Source organism: Pinus tabuliformis, chromosome 6 (genome assembly GCF_031772625.1).
Source record: "Pinus tabuliformis cultivar Carrire ecotype Pingquan chromosome 6, CPIR1, whole genome shotgun sequence".
NCBI classification, from domain to species: domain Eukaryota; kingdom Viridiplantae; phylum Streptophyta; class Pinopsida; order Pinales; family Pinaceae; genus Pinus; species Pinus tabuliformis.
In genome coordinates this window covers 221,244,838-221,260,849 of record NC_142292.1, presented here as the reverse complement: position 1 = coordinate 221,260,849, position 16,012 = coordinate 221,244,838, and positions in this window count along the sequence as shown.

The following is a 16,012-nucleotide window of genomic DNA, read 5'->3' as shown; positions in this document are numbered from 1 at the left end:
TAGATTGGCTGGTAGTGTGGCTCTTCATTTGGCCAACAGGTCCTATATGTAGTATGCTCTAGAATGCCTTGAACCAAAGGTATTCAACTAGTGTGATGCAGTACTTCCGATTATAAAAGAATAGCTCTCCAAGGTGAAGAATGGAAGATCTAAGAACTTTGGTTATGGTTCTATTCTCACCGCCTTTGCCTTGGAGAAGATCCCACTGATGCAGCCACAGTACATTTCACTCGGACCACCAGTACCCATGGAACCATGGATGAAGAGATGGGTCGATCTTATGGCCAGACATGCTGGTCAGTGATAGATTTCATTCTCTGATGCCTTCTTTGAGTGGTTCGACCGTCAGGAGATGGTATTTGCTGAGTATCCATATGGTAGGATGGATTTCCAGGGTGACCCAGATTTAGTGCTGCGACTGGTGAGTAGTGGGGTGTTATAGGTAAAAGATCTGACCATATCTCTGTTTATTGTTTTTATAATGTTCTTATGTCTTTTAATGCTATCAAGACTAATCAAACTCATATATTCATGCAGATATTGGACCCGCGCGACCAGCAGTGCGCCCGAGGGTAGCAACTATCGTTCCAGCAGGAGAGGTTGTAGGGAAGGTTGTTTTCCGCGATCTAGACGTAGCCGAGACCCTTGCAGTATTGCAGGATCATATCGAGGGTCTCACCCTTGGTATCCAGCATGTGAGGACTGATGAGTTACCTCTAAGATTACAGCGCCATACTATTGGCGTGCCGAGTCGATGGACTAGGATCTTACGTATGATTGCACAGGCGGTGACTTTTTATCACCAGCACCATTATTCTAGGGTGTTTCTCTGCATTTTTGAGTTTTTGGGTTATGTGACTGATTTTGTCTTGGACACAGAACATCTTTGATAAACTATAAATAGTTATATATATTTTTGAATTTCTGAGCTTTATTTTGGTTAAGTTATATGATCCTGATGCAAATGTTGATTGAAATGCTTTCTTTTATAAATGTTGCAAATGTCTATCTAACACATAATTTGCTAATGAATCAGTTAATGTGTTTAAGTTTTTGGAAATGTGTTGATACTGAATAGAATCAAACTGACTTTCCAAAATCTTGACCCTTAGTAACATACGATAGATAGCTGGATTCCGAACAGAATATATGCCAGTAAGTTGTAGGATGACAAGTTGTGAGTCTAGCCTGACAAAAAGTCGGTGTATGCCACATGCGATGGCATCAGAGAGAAGTTCTATCAACACGCTATACTCAGCGATGTTGTTCATTGATAGACCAATACATACACTTATGAAACTCACTAACTCGCCGCTTGGATCAAAAATGGCCTAGGCCGCAGAAGATAGGTTCTGCATACTATGACTAGCTCCATCGGCATTTCCAACGAATGATTCCAATAGGTTCGACATCTGCAACAAATGAAAAAATGGATTACCTAACCAAAATGATCACTCTTGACGAAAATAAAAATGTAACAAAAGCATATGAAAAGGTCACTACAGTTAGTCAAGCAAGGTAACGCTTAAGGTACAACCTGTTTCAGGGTTGCGCCAGTGGAATTCCATCGTAATCTACTAGCTCGTAGGCTCCTTTTGCTAACACTCATTTAACAATGTAGGGACCCATCCACAATGATTGGAACTTACCTGCTCCTAATTTATCGAATTCCTGATTGTAAAGTAAGACCAGGTCACCTTCGAAGAAGACACAGGGTTTGACATTTTTGTCAAACTACACCTTAACTCGTTTCTTATGGGATTCGTTAGCCAAGGCGGCGTCACAACGGGTTTCATCCAATTGGATTAGTTCCAAGAAACGAGCCTCTTCCTCTAAAGCTCCGGGGAGAAGGTCGATTGTGAGCTTGAGAGATGAAATCTCACATTGAATTGGTAAGACGGCTTCCAGGCCATACATCAGCTGAAAGGGTGTAAACCTGGTTGCATTTCTTACTGAGGTTCTGTACGCCCACAAGGCTGATTACAGGATTAGGTGCCAACTCCATTTGTGGACTCCAATCATCCTTTGCAGCATGCGCTTTAGGACTTTATTGATGGCCTCAATTTTTCCGTTGGCTTGCGGATAATATAGAGTAGAACTATCATTGGACAATCCTAGTTTGGCAGCCAATTCGACCATCATGTGATTACGGAAATGTGATCCATGATCTGTGACTATAACCTGTGGAACACCGAACCTAGAGACCACATGATTGAAAAATAAAAGAGCATCCGTTTCGTCGTTGTTGTTTAATGTAGGCATCGCCTCGGCCCATTTTGTAAAATAGTCAACTGCGACTATGATATACCCATGCCCCCCAGCCGAGGTGGGGTTACATGTCATGAAATCTATGCCCCATTTGCCAAATTGCCCAACAGCAACTACTAGTTGCAAAGGTGTGGGTGGTATTCTGGTTTTGCAGTCGAATATTTGACAAGCATGGCAGCTTCTGACTGCGGTTATGCAATCTTTGAACATTGTTGGCCAAAAGTAACCTGCTCATAAAAAAAATTTGTCGTAGCATAACCAGATTGATGCCCCCCACACGCGCTTGAATGACAATCATTTATGACTTTTTCAGCCTCCTCATGGGTGAGGCACCTTCGCAGAACTGTATCGATACCGCGACGGTAAAGCATATCACCGACGATCATGTAGTATTTTCCTTGGTATTGATTACGTCTTTGTTCAGAGCGAGAGGTATTAGGCCTATATGTTTGGGTTTGGAGATAGATGAATATATCTCTGTACCACAGATCGCTTGATGATATCATAAACAAAGATTCATCCATGATTGCTGCTTTGGATGTTAAATCGTTGGACGACGATGGGAACTCACATAATAACTCTGCGAAAACTAGATATTTCTTTGATTTGGACTTTATGAATTCCAGATCAAACTCTTGCAAAATAGCTATCCATTTTGAATATTTGCTCCCAAGTAACTGACGCGACAAAATGTAAGTCATTGGGTTGCAATCTGATAAAATGATATTTTTGCGAAAGAGGATATAGTGTTGAAATCTCTGTACTACTTGAACAGCTGCAAGAGCTAGCTTTTCAACATAGGAGTATTTGCTTTCTGTATCATTTAAGTTTTAGCTTAAATAATAGATAGGATGTTCGATTCCATTTTCTTCTTGTATTAAAACCATTGTGATGGTTGTATCTACTGCAGCTAGATACAGGTTAAAGTCTTTTTGATAATCAGGAGCGTACATTAATGATGCTTTTATTAGGGATTCCTTTAGAGCATCAAAGGAAGCTTGCGCAACCTGATCCCAGTTGAAGGGTACTTCTTTTTTCAAAAGACGCATATAACCTTTGGCAAGTTCGGCATAATTTGGAATGAGCCTCCTCAGAAAGTTTGCTTTCCCTTGGAGTTTCTGAATCTAAAGCAAATTTGAAGGTGGAGGCATATCGATGATTGCCTAAACCTTACATGGGTCGAGTCGAATTCTATCCTTAGAAACCACAAAGCCAAGTAAACGACTAGAACCGACACAAAACACACACTTGTGTGGATTGAGTCGTATCTTGTAGTGTCGGCAATGTAGAAATATAGCTCTCAAATGCTACGGATGATCAGTCCACTTTCGCGAATGAGCCAGAAGATTATTGAGATATGGTTAAACGATGTTTTTGATGTCATGGAAGGCATAATTCATAGCCCTCTGAAAGGTTGTCCCTGCGTTCTTTAACGAAAGGTAATTTGCGGTAGGAAAATGTGCCCCACGGACATATAAATGCAGTCTTCGACTGGTCCTGTGGACGGATATTTATTTGATTATACCCAAAAAATCCATCCATAAATGAAAAGATTTCACATCCGGTGCATTCATCAATTATCTGGTCAATGAAGGGTGTAGCATAGTTGTCCTTTGGACAAGCTTGATTTACATCCTTGTAATCAATGCACACTCTAATTGTTCCTTGCTTTTTCATCACAGGAACAATATTTGATACCCAATTAGTTAGAGGAACTAGGTAAATGAAACCAGCATGTAAAAGCTTTTCAGCTTCTGCCTTGATGGCAGCGGCTTTCTTTGGGTGCACCTGCCGAAGCTGTTGTCGTACCGGTTTGACATCTGGATACATTTTGATTTCATGTTCAACTATGCTCGAGTAGATGCCTCGCATTTCTTCATATGACCATGCAAAGACATCTCTGAATTCGCGAAAGAGAGTGCAATATATTTCCAGTTCTGAAGAAGAACAAGATTTGGCGACATGTATATTCTCTACAACATTAGGTTTGATCGAGATATTTATGGCGATAGTTTCTTCAATATTGGACAGGTTTTGCTCAGAGTCCACCATATTTACAGTATTTGATAGAAAATCAAAAACTGAAGGATGATCAAGGTCGTTGGAATAATCTTCGTTGTAATCTGGAAGATGGGAACGATGGTGGTAATATTCCCATGGTGCCTCTCCTATCATCATCAACTGAATAATTCCTTCGTCTGTAGAATGTACATGTGACCAAGGATCTGAAGAGGTACCATATTCCTTTGACCTATCCACCCAAACACTCGGTGAGAGTTGATTTGGGTTTGCAGCCCAGGCTGAGAAATTTATTGCTACAAAATCTCTATTGGGCTTGGAGGCAAAACCTGTTGATGATCCATGCTAAAAAAATGGTCGAAATCTTCTGAATGGAAGATATCATATTGCAGGTTCCTACTGTTGCCACTTCCGCCAGATTACTCGGAGGCAGTAGGGAAAAAGTACCCATCAAGGTAGGGTCTTTCAATAGGCCTACTCTGACATTTTGAAGCAAATGCAAGCTTCCATGGATCATTGGAATGCTTCCTATAACTTGTGAACTATTGGGGAGAAAGGTTTGTTGATCAACGATTGTAATTCCTCCTTGGAAAGGATATGCAATCTTTCCAAAGTAGGTTGATACAACAGTAGCCATGGCATAAATCTAGGGCCTTCCTAGTAATATATTGTAATCGAGGTTTCCATCGATAACTTCGACGTCAATTTCTACTGTCTTGCCCCCCAATTCAACTTGTAAGTTACTTAAAATCCTGTACGGGGTGTATGTTCATCCATCAAATGCTTTTAATGTTTTCGATGATCTTGACAAGGGTGGTGATCCTAAAGTTTTCTAGCAACTCATTGACATAATGCAGGTAGATGCCCCCTCATCAATAATTGTTCGATGAATAGTTTTGTTGAGGGCCTTCACTTGGATGAGGAAAGTGAGTTGAGCTGGTAACTAAGGTTCAAATCCTTTATGGTTAGAGGCCACCAGATTGGAATCCGCTGGGTCAATCCCACCTATTTCTGATAATAGAGCTTGCTTTTGGGAGGGGCAATTTTGCAGTACTTCAAGTGTCGACATAGCGGATGGTGATTGGGCCAGATCCTCTACTATATTATAATTCTATGCTGCTTGGGCACGATGATTAAAAATCGATTTGTGTACTACTCCCTTTGGCGGCTTTATTGTTAGCTCAGGAACGATGGGTGGCATAACTTCGGTTGAAGTTGTTATCAAACTACTAGGTTGATCTGCAACCTTGTTGTTCGACGGTTGTGGATTCCCATAATCTTTATTCCTTGTCGATATCAAAGCATCGTTTTGATGTTTCAAAATGGACAACATAAGCACTTGGGGGGATGGGGAAGCATTGTCACTAGCAACCAGATTGGTTTCTGGGTTTGGAAATGGATCAGTCAATACCGCTGAAGTTCCTGAATTCTTAAAGATTTTCTTAACTTTGGCTTTATATGGACAATCTATCATCCAATGGTCCTCATCGCATATGATACATGGTTGATTAGGTTTCTTTCGTCCAGAAGGGTTTGCAGAAGATTTTTCAGGAGACGAATCATCCTGTTTCTTCTTTTTTCTTTTCCCTTTCTTCTTGCCCCCTGGCTGCTTCGGTTCTTTGCTTTTGTCGGTCGACACGGCATTAACCTCCGAGGCAAGAAGTTCTTCATTTGCATTTTGAACATAAACCATACAAGCCTTCTTAGATGTAGCCTTTGCAGTTTTCGTGCTGGTTGTGCCTATCACGCCATCGCCAGCATGAGAGTATTTACTTGATTTAGGAGGAGGAGGAACGAAAAACTTTGGTCTGGGAGCATCAGGAATTTTGTCATAGAGCATACCAAACTGAGTATAAATCAAGTCTAGATATTGCACACGAGCAATGACTTGCTCTTCAGTGACAACTCCCCCCTTAGCCACATCTTCTATAATAGAAGGTAACAATGACTTAATAAACCATTCAACTAGCTGCTGATCAGGAACATATGTTTTTACCATTCGACGACGACATCGCCACTCATGAATATGATTAGATATGTGAGTGGCTGCTGTCTTCTTAACATTGGTAAGAAGCTCTGTTCCTATTTTGTACCTTATGGGTAGCTGAAAATGGGTTAAAAAGGTTGTGGCAAGGGCACTGAAGTTATCGAATGAAGCTCTAGAAAATTCGATGTACCATTTTGCTGCCAGACCAATTAATGTTCGCTGAAAAAGGCAAAGCCTAATCGAATCATCATTGAGAGTGTTAGACGAACACCACAGATGAAAATTCATCACATGATTTGATGGATCTTCACCCGGATTCCCATTGAATTTAGGAATATCTGACGGAAGTTTATGAGGAATCGCCGACCACCAAGGGGCGTAAGAAATTGGATCATTTTTTATTCGATTCAGATCTGGTAATTCCAACATTGCGACGAAAGGCAACTGTTGGTTCAGGTTTGGCAAAGCATACCCAGGATAAGATGGGATCACCTGAGCAGTGGGTCTTTGCATACCAGCATAATGTATTTGATGCTGATAACTTTGATAATGTTGATGGGCATAACCATTATGATATGATTGATGGTGACCGTTTTGAATATATGGCTGCCCATTACCTACAAAGCTTTGTTGCTCAGGTCCTCGGTGAGCTTGCTGGAATTGTTGTTGTTGATATTGCACCAGCCATGGTTGTGAATTCATTTGATGTTGTCCAATACTGGATGTTTGACCAAGATGAGGGGTGATAGTACCCGTTTGAGCCTGAGTCGCTTTAGTTAAGGAGCCACTAATAGGCGATTGTGGTTGAGTCATTGAGACAAGAGGCTATTGTATTACGACCTGAGAGACTTGAGTTTGACATACAATAGGCAGTGCTTGTACTTGCGACATAGTTACAATAGCTGGTGTAGTGGGAATATTCGACACAGGTAGATTTGGTTGCATTGAATATACAATTCTTGGTTGTTGAGGCAGTATTGGCACCCAACCACTGGATGCAATTCCAACTTGACCTGAATTTTGTTGTGAACTCTCATATGTTTATTCTCCTAGAGGGAACAATGAAAAGGCATACTGCCCCCCATATGGTGGCAATCTAGTGTTCAAAGGGAAAATTGGTCCTTGTAGACTAGACTACCCAAATTGATACTGTTGAGGAGGATCAATTTGCTGAGACTCAACATAAGAAATTCCAGATATTGTTCCGGATGAATAAACGGGAACAAACCATATTGTCGAAACAGTTCCTGGGTGGACTCCATCTAGCGATTGAGAGCTAGTTGGGACAGATGGTACACCAGCGAACATTGTCGGAGTAGTGGCAAGAAGTTCTGCTACTGCTGTATCAGATGACACAATCCTAGATGTCGATGGCTGTCCAGACATATTGAGTCTATTTAAAAGACTTCCTAGCGATTCTACAGGAACTTGCGATGAAGGTTGACTATCTTCTGAATTAAAAGGATATAGGTGGATCCCAGTTCCAAAATGTAATGGGGTACTAGATGGAAGATCCTCCACAATCTCTTCTATCGCAATCAGTCTAGGTGGAAGAGGTAGAATCTCAGGTCCGTAAAATATTTCTGGTGCCGAACAAGGTGCACACTCTGCAGTGATAGATGTTGGAGGGTTAACACTTTCCAAGTCAGTCCTAGATGGAACTGGTTCAGGAATAGATGTGTTTACCGTTACAGTAGCATCAGTTCTACTTTCCTCTTGTAACTATGGAACTTTTTCTGTAGAGGCAGGGTTACCAGAAATAGTTGGAGTAACTGGAGTCTCTGAGGATGTTGAAACACAAGTTTCAAACAAACCAAGGGACTTTGACCCAGTTAAACGAGATCGCTTGGCCCATAATGGTTTTGTTTCTGGAGTCAAAGATGGTTGACTTGTTAGTCTCTGCGAACGATGGGGTTTTGATTGACTTTCTTCCACGATTGCGGATTACTTGATCAAATCAAAATAAACAGGGGAAAATGTTATTCCGATTAAAATAAATTTTATGACGCTTTGACACAACTTGCTTTTTCAATTTTTAAGATTCGAGAAAAAGCTAAAGATGACTCTAGTTCGCCTTCGATTTTTAATGAGCCTGAAGTGACAAGTGCTCAATCTTCCCAAATGTTGTGTTCAGTGCATTGCGATCGATAGGGTGGCAGACACGGCTTCCTAAGGATAAAGGATGTAGCCTATTGTGGTATCCCAATATATACTCGACGGTACATGGGAGCACAAGTCCATACTAGCACTTGTCATCTCAAAGAGGAGGAATCACCCAACCTACGATGAAAGCGATTGTTACTAGGCTTTACGGCGCTGGAATACGTCTCTAGCCTAGACTTCTAAATGTTGTGTGTTAGGTTCCAAAGCGTTTTTATGTTCATTGAGGTTTATTTTACAGTTGATCTTTCTTAAGAAGTTTGCCTTTAAGGTTCATTGCGTGATGTAGATATACAATTCCTAAATATGCAATCTAAGATGATAAACAGTCGTTTATTTTCTTTTTTCAATGAAAATCCTAGCTACTTAGGAAAGAGAAATGAAATTCTTTCAACATAGAGTAGAGAGCACACACTAGATGCACTTTTCTTAAATCAACTTAAGCATGCGGTCTTAATGCAAATGCACATGCATGTATTGTTTTTTCAATTTCCTTAATGTGAAAATGACAAAAAGAAAACAAAGTATAGATCTGAATTATCTTCTTTCAAAGTGACAGTACTAACAATTTTCTTTTCAAAAAACAAAAGTAAAGCCAAGATGACACTTTCCGATTTCGAATTCAAAATTGCTTTTGACACTTGAAATACTAATGATTCAAATCAAATACAATGGCAAAAGTGTAATCAACTGTCTGAAAGAGGAATTCTTTGTAATACTCTTTTTCTTGACTGAAAACGACACTTGCAACACTTTCAAATCAAAAGACGATAGTTCGATTAAGCTATTATTTGCACAAGAGAACTGTAAATGACGAAAAATACATAAAAAAACATTCACAATTCTTTATCAATGGAGGCTGAATAATGCAAAGGAAGATGGTTTCAACAGAGATATACTGATCACAAACAACAAAACTACTAAATAAAGCTGAAGACAATGAAGAAAAAACCAAAATATGGAGGCAGAAACAGTCTCATGGAGGCACCTGTAACACAAGGAAAGAGGGATGTATCTCACCTACAGCACATGGGAGGTGCAATGCATCCAGAATGGCAAGAAGAGACAGTGCGATGGTCCAGGGACGAGACTGAGCTTGGTTTTTGCTCACAGTTTGCAGCTAAGTTCAGGGATTTAGGCTGAGCTAATGATTTTCAGTAAACACAAAGTATAGGGTCTGATCTAATGAGGTTATTTGAGCTACCACCAAGGCACTTAGGATGTTTGCAATCTAGATTTTTAGTCCATAAACCAACCCAGAGATTGACTGAAGCAACGTTGATCTACTTTGCAGTTTCATAGAAAAAGCAGTTCGAAGGCTAGCTGGCTTAACTTCAGGCTCCGTCTGTGGTTTATAAAGTAAACAACAGTAATGAAACAAACAAACTATTCGCTCTCCAGTGGAGTCGCCATTTTGTTATCGAGAAAAATAGTGTCCATTCAGAGTTGCTAGTCCCACTAAGACGGGTAGCTATCTTAGAAACAAACAGATTAAAGTTATTTGTGTTTTCCTTTATTAGAGACAGATGAGAAAGAAGTAAAGAGCACCAACCTCAGTCTTTTGCTAGTCTCCTTGCTTGCTTCCTCTCTCCTTTGATAGAGCTTTCGCCACTCCTTTCTCACTTGTCCCGCTTCAAAGAACACCTGTAGAGCCAAGGCAACAAAATATCATCAAAGCATAGAGATCTATAACCATAAATAATGTAGGATCATACGTACATTAACCATATAAATGCATACACAAACAAGATTCAGAGATATACAAGCATATGGAGGAAAACTCAAATATCTTTATTGATAGAAGTAGTAGAAGAGAGGATTACAACCAAGCTGTCTGATCCAACATCATCCTCCCATCATGAAAGCCCTCTTCACCTCATACAAAGCAAGATCACCCAACAATGTCTTCAAAGAGAAACCAACAACACTTCCTTGCAAATTACAAAATTCCAGCCCCCGGATCTCTTGTATGAGGGATCCATATATAGATGTTTATAGGAGAGTGAGTCGGCTTCTGGGATTTTGATTAGTGTCATTTCACTGATAGTTCTTAGTTCCACTTGGAATAGCCTCAGGCCAAAAATATAAACCTAGAGATGAAGATAAGGTAGTCAAATGGGAAAATAAGCAAGATCAAGCACGTGGGTTGATAGGGATGTTTATTTCTCCAGACCTTAGATTCAATATCGCAGAACTTAATACCCCTAATGAAGCAATGAAACAACAAAATAAAATTTTTGGAATTAAAAATGAAATTAGAGCCCATTAACTCGAAAATGAGTTTCTTACATTGGACCCCAATAATTTTTCTTCCATTGAATATTTTTTGTCCAAATTCAAGACCCTTAGACTTCTCTTGGAAGGTGTTAAGGTTAAGAAATAAGATGGTATCCTTATCTATTCCATTCTTACTAAGTAGGACTAGCCTACTTTGTGTTTGTTTCCATCTTCCATTCTACTAAAGAAGCATTTATTTCTCAAGGACAAGCCTACAAGTCTCCCTCTTTTTTTTTTTAAATCTAGCTGAATTGGCAACGACGGTGGTATCGTACTCGCGTTACACGGGGTTGAATCCCACTGGCTGCCACTATAACAACTAGGGGGAACCACCCAGCCCGCAAGGAATGACCCTTCAGGGTAAGACAAGACACTTGAACCTGTGACCTGCACAGTGGCATGAACGTCTTAGTAGACTATTCGCTGACAATGAGACCAAACCCATGCGGGCTACAAGTCTCCCTATTTTGATGCCTTTTGTGATTCTTTAATAAGAGAACAAGAAATTTTTTTACATCTTGGTCTTCTTAATATTGGAAACTCTTCTAAGAAAGCCTTAGCCACCTAGCAGAAACCAAGTTCAAAGAATCCTAAGAAGTAGCATCCTAAAAATAATGATCCTAAACCAACCAAGGATCCTATGCACTTTCATTATCAAAATGAAAAATCAATTCAATAAAATGATAAGGCAAATAAAAACAAAGGGAAGAAGATTGATAGATATGTGCAACTTTTGTAATTGAGATGGCCACTTAGAATCCAAATTCTTTAAGAAGATGGAAGCCTTGGAAGCAGCAATGAAGAAGCATAACATCCATTTGGAGCACTCTTCAACTTCAACTTCATCTTCACAAGTAGCAATTTCTACATGTGGTTGTCAAGCATCTCGATCTGGTTATGCACTAAATGTATCTTCTTCTTCTCATTCTCATGAGTGGCTCATTGATTCTAGAGCTTCTTATCACATGGAAAAAAATAAAGCCATGTTTTCTTCTTTAAATGATTGTAACACCAAAAATATATATGTTGGTGATGATAGATCTCTTAGTGCTGTAGGGATTGAAACTATTCATCTAAAAAATTGTCAATTTAATGATGTATTATGTGTTCCAACCTTATCCTACAACCTTCGATCTGTATATCAAATAACTCATTCAGGTGAAGGTAAAACCATTGAATTTTCACCTCACGATGTTGTAATTAAGGATCTAAGAGATCCTAGATAGATTTTAGCTACTGGAATTGTTGATGATTCTATAAGGTTGTATAAGTTTAACAACTTTGGATCATCAACTCTTCCCTCAATAAATTTTTCTCATAATGACGAAGTGAGAAAACTTTGGCATGAACGATTTGGTCACTTAAACTATTGTTCCCTTCAAAATCTATGTAAAGAAAATATGGTGACATATCTTCCTATGGTATCTTGCAGAGATGGTGTTTGTTTCGGATGTGTACTCAGAAAAAATCATCATGATAGTTTTGAAAAATGTGCCTCTTGGCACGCCTCACCCCCTTTACAGCTTGTGCATAATGATCTATGTGGTCCACTTCAAATTGTTTCATTCTTTGGCTACAAGTATTTCTTAACTTTCATTGATGGTTTCTCGAGACGCACTTGGGTATACTTCTTAAAACTCAAGAGTGAATTATTTAACATGTTCTTGGTCTTTAAGGCCTTTGTTGAGAAACAATGTGGACATCAAATTCTTAAGCTAAGATTTGATAATGGCGAAGAATATGTTAACAACAAATTCATCAATTTTTTCACTTAGCATGGAATTCAAATGCAACATATTCTTCAATATACTCCACAACAAAATGGTGTAGCTAAAAGGAAGAATCGCACCTTAAATGAAATGGCTAATTGTATGCTTCAATATAAAGGACTTAGTATTAATTTTTGGGCAGAAGCAATTAACTGTGAAAATTACATAGTAAATCACACTCCTACTAAGGTTTTAAATAATATCACTCCAAAAGAAGCATGAACTCAATTAAACCAGATGTAAGTCACTTTTTTGTTTTTGGAAGTGAAGCATGGACCCATATTCCAAATGAGAAACATAAATCCTTAGAACCTAAGAGTGAAAAATGTATTTTTGTTGGATATTCTGAAGATGTCAAAGGATATAAACTTCTTCTACCTAAATCCAAAAATGTTATCATTAGGAGAGATGTAAAGTTTTCTGAAAATATATCATCCTATGAGCCTAGTTCGATGGGTGTGCCACCTCTCTCTATCCCTTCTAATTCTAAAAATATTTCTTCTTCAGATGATGACAGCGAGGATGAAAACCTCCCCCACGTTCTCAGGATCCTCCTTTAGCTCCTTAGCTTCCAAAATGGGTCCATGCTACTCGGGATGTAGTAGGTGCTCTTGTAGGTTATCTTACAAATTAGCGATGTACACGTTCTCAGTTTGATAGAGCCACTTCTTTACTAGCTCAAGCTTCAGCGAATTATGACCCTGACACCTTTGTAGTAGCTTCAGGCCATCCAGATTGGGGTGCAACTATGAATGAAAAATATCGTTCATTAGTGGCAAATGATACATGGGATCTTGTTCCTCTTCCAAAGCGATGAAATTTTTTTAGATGCAAATGGGTTTATCGAAGCAAGTTTGGACCATATGTAAATGTTGATAAACATAAAGCTCATCTTGTTTCTAAGGGTTTTTCATAAGTTGAAGACATTGGATATACTAAAACCTTCTCCCCTGTTGCCAAAATAAACTCTATCTACCTTGTTCTTTCCCTTGTTGCCTCTTTCAGATGGGAAGTCCATCAGATGGATGTTAAATATGCCTTCTTGCATGGAGACTTTCATGAAGAAGTCTATATGGAACAGCCTCCCAAATTTTTAAAAACAGACTCTAGCCTTGTATGTTGGCTTTAGAAATCCCTTTATGGTCTCAAGCAAGCCCCTCAGGCTTGGTATGCCAAAATTGATAGCTTTCTTTTAGATATTGGCTTTTCCAGGTGTCATTCTGACAATATTGTCTACACGAAGAAAGTGGGTAAGTCTCTTATCATTCTTGTTCTTTATGTTGATGATATTATCCTTACTAGTAGTGATCCCAAACTTATAAACCATGTGAAGTCCAACCTTAAAAAGTAGTTTGAAATGATTGACTTAGGAAACTTTCATTATTTTATTGGTCTTCAAGTCTTACAATCCAAGGAAGGTATTTCCCTTTCCCAGTCCAAGTATGTCTTTGATCTTCTACGCCACCTTCACATGGAAGAATGTAAGCCAACCCCTTCTCCCTTTCAGTCTGGAGCCAAACTTTTAGTAACTTGTACTTCCCTTGAAGTTGATGCTACCTAATACCGTCAGCTTGTAGGAAAAATTTTGTATCTGACCCATACCCATCCTAACCTTTCCTTTGTTGTTGGCCTTATTGCTCAGTTTATGCAAAACCCACATGAAAGTCATTGGAAAGCAGCTAAAATAATACTTCATTATGTTCGAGGTACAGTTTAGTTTGGGATTCATTACAGTGTAGAAGCATCTCCCTTATTGGTTGGTTTCACTTATTCTGATTGGGTTGGTGAGCCTGATGATCAGAAGTCTACTGCAGGTTATGTCTTCACTCTTGGTTCTGAACCTATTACATGGACTTGCAAGAAACAAAGTTCCATTTCTCTTTCTTCAGCAGAAGAAGAGTATCATGGCATCGTAGAAGCTAGTAAGGAAGCCTTGTGGCTTCATCAGACCCTATCAGAATTTGGCTTTCAGCAGCAGCATCCGACTACACTTTGGTGTGATAATCAAAGTGCCATTCAAATATGCAAAGATCTAGTCCAACATCAGCACATAAAACGCATTGAGATACACATGCACTTCATCAGAAAGCTCATTCATGACCATGTTCTTGAAGTGCAATATTGTTCAACTGATGATCAAGTTGCAGACATCTTTACAAAGGCTCTCACAGAGGCGAAGTTTACTAAGCTTTGATTTATGGTTGGAGTTCAGGAAATTGTCACTAAGGGGGCATAGGCTCTAATGCCTCCTTCCTTCTCCTATTGTGTCATATTTTGTACATCCTTCAATCCCATCCCAAGTTTTTCTTATGAGGGGATGTTAGGATATTCCGACACATAGGAAATAGTTAAGTATAACTTGGTCTAGTGTAGGGTTAGGTAAAGTGTGTTTATTTACTATGTACTTTTGTAACTTACAATTCGATGGTCATGATATGTTCTAGACATGAATTGATCCAATGGTTCATTATCTCCTCGGTATTACCGACACTTGATCCATGGCTTAACACTCGATTGGCCCATGATCTCTATTTAAAGAGCATGGAGGGCCATTTGTAAGATGACTGTTCATGATAGAAGCTTATGTAAATTTTCTTTCTTTTACATTAATAAATTCCCTGAAGTGGCCGCGTTGGCTCAGGCTATGGACTGTTTCCCTCTTTGAGGGTTTTAACCACATCAAGAATACTGGTGTATTGATCTGTGATCTATTTGTGAGAGGTGTCCTTTGGTGTTCTATCTGAGGAACTTACCCTATAAATTCCTACATTGTAGTTGCTTTTACAACCTTCTCCTTGCACTCCCTTGCTTTTCTTTTCTTTCTTGATTTCTTTCTTGCTTGTATCCAAGTGCTCTTTCTCTCCTCTTGGAGTTCAATTTTGAAACTAATCAAAAGTTAAGAAAAATTTGTTAATTGTTTCTCAGGTGCCTTTTTATCATTAATGTCTAGTCTCTTCCTTTCCTTTTCCTTATTTCTTTCATTTTCCTTCATTTTCTCTCTAATTTACCTTGCATGCATATTTCTATCTCTTCACCTTCCTTTTCTCCTATTTTCCTTTATTTCCTTAATTAAATTCCATTTATTTCCTCTTTTCCTCTACCAATGCCTTTTCCAATTTCTATAGTCATTAATAAACCATAAGTGATTCCCACTGTAACATTAACCCATCATTCGTCTTGGAATACATGTTCCATGACCTTGGTTTTATTTTATTTACATGGAAAATCAACCAGGGGTTTTTATAGCTCGACTATGATAAGCATCCATCTCGTGAAGAATGATAAGGGTATCACGAAAATGTGAGAGATGAGGGCAGTGATGCGAGTAATGTCTATATGTTTGCACAAAGTTCAAGGGTGGTTTGGTGTAATTCTTTATTCTTCTTATATGTCTTAGATAAAAATTCTTGCAACTTGGGGACCTTTAGTCTGGTTGAAGTTCATCCAAGGTAATGAACCCTTTAGCAAGGGGAGAGTGGGACATTCTCGATGGAGACAGGGATATGGAAAACAAAAGATCAGGGGAGATGAG